General features: G+C 44.6%; 1 protein-coding gene across 3 annotated transcripts in view; it reads right to left on the bottom strand.

Moving 5' to 3' along the window:
• SMAD1 (SMAD family member 1) overlaps positions 1–11,901 on the bottom strand; it is an 82,159-nt gene extending 70,258 nt beyond the window's left edge. Inside the window, exon 1 of one of the 3 annotated variants that reach the window (XM_018061574.1) lies at positions 11,628–11,901. The gene's annotated coding sequence lies outside the window, so the exon portion shown is untranslated. Of the gene's footprint in view, positions 1–7,985; positions 8,050–10,517; positions 10,538–11,627 lie in introns of those variants that run through there. The other 2 variants (XM_018061576.1, XM_018061578.1) reach the window with 2 other exon arrangements.

Below are 12,151 nucleotides of genomic sequence, written 5' to 3'. Positions count from 1 at the left end.
TTCTGCAGGGGTGTATTTCCTGTTGATTTAAAACGTTTCTTACAAAGAAAAGTAACTTGCTGCAGATTTGAAAGGTTGTGTTTTTGTGTGTGGTCATTCATCAATGTGTGCTTGGTCACACAGATGTTCAATGTATAAACTTTTCCTTTATGGTTTCTGCCTTTGAAGCCATGATGAGAAAGAAGAGCTCTATAGGTAGCTATTAATACTACCCTTCCACTATCTTTTGAAAATGACAATCAATTCACTCAATCAATGACCATCAAAAATCAATCTCCCCCTTCCACTCTGACATTACGACAAGAATCCATGCCAGAAGTTTTCTGCACTGAGCATGCATTCTCTGAGTCAAAAAAAATTTTTTTTAACACTGATGAACACTGTAAGATAAGCACAAAGATAAATTCAGAATACTTTTAAAAGCTCTGGGCAACTTAAACAGCTTTTAAAAAAATCATCAAAGGAGATTCTTTTCTTAATTCAATTATACTTTTCTTAAAAAGATTTATCTGGAATTGTCAGGGAAACACTTGCTCTACAAATTCCCAAACCTGATATTTTACAATTTCATTTATCGGGATTCTCATTGCTTAACCCTTTTCAATTCATTTAATGCATTAGACGCCTTAGAACCTGTGACCCCTTATCTAGATTGGATTCAATATTGCTCTTGTTAACATTCTAGACTCCAAAATCACATTGCCTCTTACAAATGAACACTATCATTTTCTGAATGCTCACTATGTGCCAGGTCCCAGGCTAAGTCTTTCACGTATTCTTTACGTCGCTGACGGCAAGATGCACCCGCTCCAAACCAGGAAATTTACAATCAGTGGTACGTGGTCCCTCAGCAGCATATGAAATAGCATCTTTGACTAGCAGCATATTGGATGAAATATGGAAGGATAACTCATTTTACTATATCAATCCTGAGGCTGAGACTACTATCTCTATTTTTCAGATGAGGAAACTTGACGTTCAAAAGTTAATGGTAGCTTTCTCAAAGTTTAAAAAAGAAAAAAAGGTAAGTAAATGTTAGGAGCATGGACTTAAACCCAGGCAACCTGACTCTAATGCCTCATTTCCTAACCTGTTTGCTCTCCCCAGGCCAGAATCATCTCTGCCAGTACTCTTCAACCTTACTTTCAGGCCACAAAGTTGTATCAACATTAAAAAGCAACAATTACTAGTCCGCTCTACAGTCACATCAAGCTCTACCCCAGGCTTCCCTAGGCTGTTCAAACTTTAAGTTCTCCATACATTTCCTAGCATGCCACCGATGATGGTTATTCCCAAACGTCTCCAGTATTCTCACACTTTCAGTACCGGTTTCTGATCCTCCACTCCCGCTCACTATCCCAATGGAGGGACTGACCTGTCTCCTCCACTACCGGGGAAACCAGCGCAAGCTGGCATGAGCGCCGCCGTCTGCCTCCCTCTCTTCTATGGACCCCAATCTGCCTCTTCCACAGTCTCCCTCCTTGCCATGACTGTGGTTTCGTCACCGTCTCCAGATCACTAACTCCATCATCTGTGCTGGTTCTTTGTCCATTAACTTCTTTCCCTCAACCTTCAAATATGAAGAAGTCTCATCAATTTTGAAACGTAAGTCATTTGAGGGCATATAAGACTATTTCTCTTAATATACGCAGCCTCCTCACCTCAGCTGCATTCACTTGATGAACGCTGACCTCCTCTCCTTCACCCTGAACCATACAATACACTCCCCAGAGATTCCTCTAGGATTCCCTCTCCTTGTGGCTTCCTAGTTTAATGCCTCTGACCCCACACCTTTCTTCCAGTTCCTTCTTTGGTCTACTTCAAACATGCCTCTCCTGTCTACCAGTTCCTAATTGTGGGCATCAGTGGAAGGGTCCACCCAGCAGCTCTCATTTCCTGCGTTCATGACCCTCTCCGAATGCCCATCCATTCCTAGATGTTCCACTGTCCTTCCCAGCAGCTTACTATGTGGAGTCCTCAGAAAGCTCTGAGCCCTCCACAGACTTTAGCTTAGCTCTGTGTCTCTAACTTGCCTGTAGAATACTTGGGTACACCACGTTACATTCAACCTGTCAGTTCTAATTTATCATTCACACAACCTTCCTTCCACAACCAGTTCTCCTCTATTCTTCAGTAAAAGCTTTATTAATCTTCTACCCACTCATGTTGGAAGGGCTTCCCAGTTGACCCAATGGCCAAGAATCTGCCTGCTAACGCAGGAGACGCAGGAGACCCAGGTTTGATCCCTGGGTCAGGAAGATCCCCTGGAGAAGGAAACGGCAACCCACTCCAGCATTCTCGCCTGGAGAATCCCATGGACAGAGGAGCCCAGAGGGCCACAGTCCATGGAGTCGAAGAGCTGGACACGACTACGTGACTATGCACGCACAGATTGGAGGCTTAAGCATAATCTCTGACATCTCTCTTTCCCATTACTCTATAGTCAAATAACTTTTTCACTCACAAAACCCTCTCCATCAGAGAGAGAACTCAAAGTGCTTTCTCATCAGTCTGCTGGTACATAGGCTTTACCCTCTCCAGCATAAACTGCACGTTCAAACACCTTCAGTGACTTCCCAATGCTTCCTTATTCAGGCATGCTGAGGTCCTCAAATCCTCACCCAATTTCCCCTTGGGGAACACCTCTCCTACCTCACTCTACATCAGGGGTCCCCAACTCCAGGCACAACAACCCACAGTGAAGAACTGGGCCACACAGCAGGACGTGAGCGGCGAGCAGTGGGTGAACGAGGGAAGCTTTATTTGTATTTACAGCTGTTCCCCAGCACTCCAGTTGTGGCCTGAGCTCCGCCTCCCATCAGATTAGCAGGTGGCGCTAGATTCTCAAAGGAGCGTGAACCCTACTGAGAACTGGGCATGTGAGGAATCTCGGCTGCACGCTCCTTGCGAGAAGCTAATGCCTGACGACCTGATTCTGTACTATGGTGAGTTGTATGTACTTCATTATATATCACAATGTAATAATAACAGAAAGTGCACATTACGTTGGTAGTGCATAATAAATGTAATGAGCTTGAACCATCCCCAAACCATCCCCCACCCCCACCTCTGTCTGTGGAAAAACCGTCTTGGATGAAACTGGTCCCTGGTGCCAAAATGGTTGGGGACCGCTGCCCTGTAGGACCCCGTCAGGAATACGCCCTGTGGGAATACCCTCTGGAGCTGCATGCTAGCCTCCAGATCTGTGCTGTCCAAAAAGAGAGCTCATTGTTAATTAGGTAGCTATTTAAACAGAAGTTAACGAAAATTAAAAATGTAGTCCCCAGTTGCACTAGCCATATTTTAAATGCTCAACAGCCACTTGTCATGAGCGGCTATAGTACTGAACAGCATTAGTTACAGAACATTTCTATCACGGCAGAAAGTTCTCTTAACGCTTATGTTCCCTCCAGTCTTCCAAGCCGCTCCTCTGCCCCCATGTCTCATCCTTTGACCCATGCAAACCTACAGGTCCTTCCACACCACAGAAGACCTCATGTGTGCTCTCTGTACAACTTACCCCTATATTATTAACACTATCTCTTGCAATATTACATCTAATTTTTCACTTTTTCCTGTCTTCTCACTAATTACTGAGCCACTCTGAACTAATAAAGATTTGCTGACTAAGTGAAGCATATGCTCATTACTATACTACATCAAAATTATCAAGTAAGGAGACATTTCATACCCTTCTCCTTCATTAAAAAGACATGTTCTCTTTCAGTTGAAAAAAAAACAAAAAGATCTTGCATTTAGCTAACTAAATAATGACTTAATTTAATGCCTAATTATAATACTTGAAAGATAATTAGTTCCCTTTTTTCTCTTGTGGTATTCGAAACCAAAAAAACAAAATAAAACAAAACTATAGAGGTCTGAAATAACTTCCACTTTGCAAAAGCACACCGCAAAGAAACCACAAAAGATAGACAAGGAGAGGTAAAATGAATGAATACTTTGAGTAACTTACCCTAACTATTTGAGATTGTAGGAAAAAATATAACATAGCTGCCCTAAAATTAAAAGGAAACTACAAATAAAGCATTAAATAAGTATGCATATATTTTTGAATCAAAAGCTAGACTCCTCCATCCTTTTTGCAAACATGACATTAGTGAATTTTTATTTTCATTATGAAGTTAAAAGCATATAAATGCATAATTAACTGTTGTGTATGTTATAGATGTTCCTTGAAACGCACGCTTGTCTGTCTCAAGAAAACTAGTTAAGAAATCAATCCACACACCATAGACCTGGGTTCTAAATAAGGCTCCTATCAGCACACGAACCAAGCAGAGATTTGGGAGAATCGCCAGGCATGGACTCCCTCAAACCGGAGGCTGAAGCTTTATCTTCAAGAGGGACTCTTCCCTAAAGTTCTCATTTTAGCTTATTAAAAAATCACAAAGATGTTCCCTAAAGTTCTCATTTTAGATTATTAAAAAATCACAAAGATGTTAAGTTAAACTGCTTAAATACTGCACTTTCTAGTATCTGCCTAAAAACCTGATGCAGTTACTGGAGTTGAACTGTTTATTAAAGATTGGTTTTTCCCGGCTGAAAGGCAGTTTTCATTATGCAAATGAATGCTCTACAGGGCCTGCTACTTTTGCAAGTCAGCCAGCAATAGCTATAAATGTTACTTTTTCGCCTAGGATCAGCAGAATGTCTTTAAAACCGACACTATCTTAATAAGGAACACAGTTTGCTTAAAAAAAGAAGGTAAGTATTTTCTGTATGTTGGACCCAACAAGGTAGAACATTAACTTATCTGTTTAAACACTGTATCTTTTTTTGATCTTTTAAGAAAAGTTTGTGAAATAATTTATTTTCTTCCTACCTTCTTCCTTCCAAACCTTACACACTTCACAGAATCAAACTGTTTGCCTAATCTGAAACCTGAATCCTAAACTTTGTTGGCACATTATACTTTAAAAGGATTTGTATTATTTTGTAATTTAATTTCTAAACATACCACATCAATTTATAATTTAAGGTCTTCATTGTAACGTTCGAATTAACAACTAGCAAAATTAGTGTGAATTATAACACGAAGGGATTTTCCTCTCGTTCTTTTGCTGTTATGAAGGATGACTGCTATATCACATTTTAGGGGTAATAACAGCTTTTTTTGTACTATGTAAATACTAGTGGAGATTCTTCTGTTACTAATAAAATGACTATTAACATGTAAAAAAAAAATAATGAACACCGAAGTGAAGATTTAGACTTAGATTTTAAGTAAATACATTCATGCAACTTAGCTTAGCTTTTTTTTGTTTTCTTTTTAAAGAAAGTAACTCCAGAAGAAGTATTAAAAACACCTCAGGTATTTTTGCAGCAAATCAGATGACAGATCACCAGATTAGGCAGAATAGCTGCACTACGAGGTAATAACAGAAAATGGATATAAAGAGTCAAGAGACTTCAGTTCAAGGCAAAGCGGAGATGCCTCTATTTGCTATCAAAGCATGTCCTGCTCGTCTTGGTACCAAAATGTTTAAGACTAGAGCCTCCAGGCTGGTGAATACACATTAAGATGCTCTTAGAGGGAATATCCCGGGAGGTCCAGTGGTTAAGAGTCCATCTTACAATGCAGGGGACGAAAGTTCAATGCCTGGTTGGGGAACTAAGATCCCACATGGCACGGAGCAACTAAGCCCACAAGCCACAGCTAGAGAGTCCATGTGCCACCACAAAGATCCCACATGTGGCAACTAAGATCTGATGCTGCCAAACAAATAGCAAGCCTTGGTTTAAAAAAAAAAAAACAGATGCTATGAGAGCGGGGTGCCTGCAGAGGGCATGGAGCACTTTTTCTGGTACCCTGTCCTGCGCATCTCTTCCATCTGGCTGTTCCTGACTTACATACCCTTTTACAATAAACCGGTAACAGCTGTCCAAAAAGAAAAGAAAAACACAAACAGAAGTACAACAACAGAAAAAACTTCATCAACCTCAATGTCATTTTATAACTAATGTCAAATTTCTCTACCTTGTTATATTTAAATTATCCTTTTTCTCCTTAGACCTTCCAGTTCTCTCCCTAGTACCCCCTAGCTCCTTCCCTAAATACCTTAATCTTGAGCTGATTTCATTTGAGCTTTGTATCTTGGATCTCCCATTTTCTAGAAAGGTTTCATTGATTAAATGAGGCATTTTCTTTTCCTTCTCTTAAAAAAAAAATCAATTTTAATGTGTAAAAAAGTCTCTGTGAGGATATCAGACTTTATCCCTTATCATCTCAAACAATATTGGGCACACAAAGTCAGTGTCATGCCAAAAAATTCTTCTTTCCTCCCTTCTCCAGTTAACACTGGATATGATCAGACCAAAAGCCCCAGGAGCACTGTGAAAGTGTTAGCTGCTCAGTCATGTCCAACCCTTTGCGACCCTGTGGACTGTAGCCCACCAGGTTCCTCTGTCTATGGGATCCTCCAGGCAAGAATACTGGAGTGGGTTGCCATTCCCTTCTCCAGGGGATCTTCCCAACCCAGGAATAAAGCGTCTCCTGCACTACAGGCGGATTCTTTACCATCTTAGCCACCAGGGAAGCCCAGAAACACTGCAGGCATGGTGGATAAAAAAACAAACACCTGGGAACTTGACAGTGAGAGTCGTCCAAGTATGGGCTTCCCTCCTCCAATCACTGGCTGGTGACTTCAGGCAAGTCCGCCGTCCCTCCCTGATCCCGATCGCTCAACTCGATAGGAACCAACTGAAGCAGAAAGTCATCCGAGCAGTTTTTAACACTCAGTATCTCTACTCTTTGTAAAGGAAATTACAAATCCTGTGTTTATAAGCACACTTGGCAAGGCAGGCCCATGGATGTCCTTCACCTGAAATATCACGCAATTAGGGTACTTTTGTGTACACACAAGCTTACCAGAGCAAATAAGCATGTTTGGATTAGAGGATGCAAGTGAGACAGAGGATCCAGGGTTTCATCAGATTTCTTAAACAGCCCTGATGGCCCTGCCCTCCACCCAAATTTAACAATGGCTGAACTACAAAACTACACTAAAGTAGACATTAAATGTAAAGAAAAAAGTTTTCCAAGGAATTTGCAGTGAATGATTTGCATCTCAAGATGCAGTGTTTACCAATAAAGGAAGATTAATTTTAACGAGATGAACAGAACTCCTGGAACATTTTTTTAGCACCATCAGTTTGTGATTTATATAAGAAAAGAGCAAGGGAAAAGAAAGTGACAGGTTTCCAGAAGAGCAGAGATAAAACTAATTTGGCTTTGAAATGCATTACTTTTATGCCAGAATTATTCCTCCAATTATGTCCTGCTTAGATACATAGGATCATTATTATTTCCGTTCTTAAGCACTTAAAGGACAACAGAAAATGACCCAGTAGAGCACAGTAAGAGAAAGCAAATTTGCCTAAAAGTGTAAAAATAAAAGTAAAGTTACGATTATACCAGAATAATAAAGCCCAGCAGAACAATGATGAGTTAGGTACCCTAGATATATTAATATATTTAAAAGCGAGGCTCTATGGGTGGGTGGGGGGAGACTCAAGAAAGAAGCATATATTATGGTGGTGGTTTAGTTGCTAAGTCGTGTCTGATTCTTGCAACCCCATGGATTGTAGCCTGCCAGGGTCCTCTGTCCATGGGATTCTCCAGGAAGGAATACTGGACTGTCATTTCCTTCTCCAGGGGATCTTCCCGACTCAGGAATCAAACCCCGGTCTCCTGCCTTTCAGGCAGATTCTTTTTACCCACTGAGCTATGAGAAAAGATCCCGTATATACTTAAAGCTGATTCACACTGTTGTACAGCAAACTAACACAGCACTGTAAAGCAACTACCCTCCAATTTAAAAAAGTAAGTTAAAAGGGGGAGAACAGTTAAAAAAAAGACAGAATCTAGAGTGAGGCTGCCTGGTTCTTATCACTGCTAAGAATATAACCACTAGTTATGTAGCCTGAGGCAAGACAATGAATTGCTCTGAACTCAGTTTCCTTACCTGTAAAATGTGACAACAGTATTTAGGGAAGCTTTGAGGCTTAAATGAGATACGAGCATTAAAGACAAGGATACGGCAAAAACCTGGGGGAAAAAAAAAAAAATCAGCTACCATTATTTCTCCTACCCAAAGCTCCAAATCAAATTAGAGTCCATGACACCAATGATAAATAGGATCCACAGAAAAGTCAACCTCACTTTACACAGCAGCTTCAATGGTTACTTCCAAGCGGTTTTTTTTTTTTTTTTTTAACAAAAGCAACTAGTAAAACAGCAAAATTAAGTGATAGAGCTCTTTCTGTCTCTGACCCCACAAACTCATCCACAGACGTAACAAGCAGAGTAGCAGCTGAAAGATGGGTAGAAAGCAAGGGCGAGGAGAGGCGAAGGTTCTAGAGGGGCAGTGTCCAACACTGTCCATCTGTGACGATGTGAACATTCTATGTATACCTTGTGCCATGTGGTAGCCACTAGCCACATTAGCTGAGCATTTGAAATGTGGCTAGTGCTGCTGGGAAGATGAATTTTTATTTCACTTTAATTAATTCCAATTTAAATACCCACATGTGGTTATGGCTACCAGATTGGACAGCATAATATGGCTACCAGATTGTCATCCCCAGATGACAGATACACTGAACAAGGAGTGCCAGAAATTTAAGCAAAAAATAAGGATCTTCTTTTCCTGAACTGTTCATATGTTCAATTCAAATATTAGTGTCTCTGTTTCCAGTAGAGAACTGGTAACTGATTAGTTCAAGAAATAACATACCAGCGGATACATCAATATAGTGCGACTCCATGTTAAGGATCAGAGATGCGAAGTATGTGGTTCTCTGATATTTTAGAAGGTCCCTTAGGCCAAGTTAAATTCAAGCTCACATGAAGCATGATTCAGTGCAGGGATCAGAGCTGCAAAGGTCCTTATCAGCACCCCCAAAGCATCTGCTTGTCCACTACCAAATGGAAAGCTGCTTAACGCAGACTTAACATCCCTTAATTTATCTTCAATTCTTTTCAGAAACTCAGAGTTCTGTAAGCCTTTCTTCTCTTCCAGAAATGCGAGCGTTCCTCACCAGTTCCGCATTTCCGCTATAAACAGAATCCATGTACCACCCATATCTGAAGGATAACGCCAGACTCCTACTCAGCTGCCCCTGTAATATGGTTTAATTATGATGACTGAACTAATAGGCTGACATCATAGACTTTTACAGGCTGACCCCATGTCATCCTGATGTATCATTTTGCACCAGTTCAGTGCTGTAAATCAATTTAAGATCTCAAGCAGGTTGAAAAGGCTGGTAATGATGCTTTCTGTGCCGTCTCTGGAGACTCTACATTATACACAACTTACATTATTTATAAAGCCTCAATGATGCCTCCATTAGCCTTTGTAAGACTACACAAATGAGATCTTTTATACACACACAACTTGGCCTTGATTATGGCGGTGACTGCAGCTTAAATACACTCACCTAATTACACTCAAGTTTATTCTTTTTCCAATCTAACCAAGTTATTAAACCCAGAATTACTAGAAATCAAAATTACAAACTGCAATTTAGTTTTCAACTAATAAATGTATTTGGAAAAATGAGATACTTCCTTTTAATGCTTCATTGAGCTTAGTAGAAAACTGAATTCCAAGAGGTATAATAAGTTAACATTTTAAATGGCCTAAGAATTGTCAATTCTCTAAAATGCAAAGGTCATCAGCTCCTCAGGGGTATAACACCAAAGACACTGAAAAAAGGAAAAATGTATTCTGTTACATACCTATGGCTGGAGCGGTCAAAACTAAATCAAGGACAAATCCCTACCCTCAGAAGAAACCTGATCCTGCCCGGATCCTCCAGAGGCTTTGGCATCACCCACCTCTAGAAAACCACCTCCCAAGACCCTGGTTATAGCTTCCTAAAGAATTGCAATAGTGCACAAATGTACACCACCTGCACAGAAATATCAAATAACTGCAAACGGGAAGGATGGAGGGAGAGGAGAGCACAAACACTTAAATCAGTTACAGCATATTCAGGCCTGGCCCCTCCAACAGAGTAACACTGATGCAAAATATTTAAACCACTGAAAAATCCCGGGGCTGTGAACACTGATTCGGTCCCGATTCTTTTTCAATCGTGGCTCCAGTACAGCTCATCTACCTCCAAGAAAGCATCAGGCGGTTATTAGAAACAAGATGAAAAATCAACAGAGCGCAGAGAACAGTTTTCTCATTGTGTTCCTGAATGTAAGCACGCTATCCACGGCAGGCCACGAGAGCGAGAAATGTTCTGAAATCAAGGCATTCTGCTATTGAGCGGCGTGCTCAAAGTTTCAGCAGCAGAAACAGCACACCGAGAAATCAGGCAACTTCTGTGTCATTCCACCTACTCAAGAAACTTCAGCTACAATGGCAAGAGAACCTCAGGGGAAACAAACAGGCGGCCGGTCGTCACAGCCCTTTCGACAACGATGCTTTCTCGGGAGATGGTTGGGAGACGCGCCCGGATTTTCAGAAAGGGAAGTGCCTTACCGGCGATCTTGCAAGTGCATGGAAACAACGTCCGCGCCGCAAAATAAACAAAAGCCGCAGCTACTGTAGTTGTAAGATCCTGCAGGCATCGGTTCCCCCGCCCTTCCCAAAGTACATCAAGAAAACGCTCTCCCTGGAAGCCTTCATATATAAATATATATATATTAATCAACTAGAAAAACAAGCCCACATCTCTTTCACACCCACCACCCCCACCTTCCCGCAGCAACAACCCCGAGAAACACTTAACAAAGACCGAGCGCAGAGTAAATGAACAGTTGTTGCACCGCGAACTCACAAACACACACGCAGTGAGGCAATCGAATCCGGGAAAGGGAAAGGAATGAGACGACACTCTGAGACTCGGCGCGGGGGAGGGGGGGTAAGCGGAAGAGAAAAAAAAAATTTACACGCCGCCGCCGCCAGACCTTTGAATAAATTAGAGGGAATTTCGGTGCGAACTTTCCTTGACCTCGACCCCCAAGAGGCTAGTGGGGGCAGAGGAGGGAGCCCGCCCCGCACGCGGAGGGACCCAGGGCACCGGGTGTCCCCCTGGCGCAAGCCCGGCTCCGCGGAAAGGGCAGCGCCGGCGGCCGCCCTCCGACTCCTGCAGGGGTCGCCCGGGCCGGCGCGGGACACAATGGGCCCGCGGGCCGCGCCGACTGCCCAGGCCCGGCTGCAGGAAGGGAAAGGGAAACGGGCGGAGGGGGAGGGTGGCCGCGGAGGGCCGGGCGCAGCCAGGGCCGGGAGCCCGGGAGCCTCGGAGCGCGGTTCCCCACCGCAGACCCAACAAAGACGCGGGGGGCACCGCGGCCCGAGCCCAGCCCGGCTGGTCCGGCGCCGAGGGCAAAAGGTGGCAGGTTTGCTCCTTTAGAGCGGCCGGGAGGCGCCATCATGGGCGGGGGTGGGGGTCCCCCGATCCGCCCCACGCGGGGAAGAGACCCCCTCCCCGCCGCAGTCCGCGCCACCGGCCCCGCGCTCCGTCGCGGCCACCCGGCCCGCCCGCGCCCGCCCCAGCCCGAGGCGGCGGCGCTGGAAAGCCCGGAGCGCCGAGGGGAGGGCGGGGACGCGGCGGAGGGGAAAGTTGGGTTCGGGTCTGTTTCGTTTTACCGGGTTGGCTGCGCGCCCATCCGCGCGGGCGCACGAGTTGGCCGGGCGAGCCGGGTCCCCCGCGGCCCCGGTCCGGGCGACCGGGCGCTGCGCCGCGCTGCGCTCGTAGGGTCCCTCCCCGAGCCTCGGCCCGGGCTCAGCGGCTCGGCCTCTCCTTCCTCCGCCCGCCCGCCCGCTCGCTCGCCCGCCCGCTCGCTCGCTCCCGGAGCCTGGATTGATCTGGTCGCGCTGGCGTCAGGGAGTCGGAGCCGCCCAGCCTCCACTCCTCGGCTGCCAATACTCGGCGCACTCGCCCGCCCGCCTGCTCGCTCGCTCACACGCGCACCCGCGCGCCACCGCCGCCCGACCAGGGATCCTCTCCAAATTCCCGGCCCTGCCGGCGTGAGCGCTGAGCCCGCGCCGCCTCCCCCGCCTCCAGCCCCACGCCCCGCTTGTTCCAAGGAGAAAACACTACTGCCCCTGCCTCCTTGAGTCCAGGGGGAACGGACTTGTGCCTGACCTGCAGGTGAAGTTTCGCCTTCAGT

Source organism: Capra hircus, chromosome 17 (assembly GCF_001704415.2).
Source record: "Capra hircus breed San Clemente chromosome 17, ASM170441v1, whole genome shotgun sequence".
NCBI classification, from domain to species: Eukaryota; Metazoa; Chordata; class Mammalia; order Artiodactyla; family Bovidae; genus Capra; species Capra hircus.
This window is presented reverse-complemented; position numbering and strand designations above follow the sequence as displayed.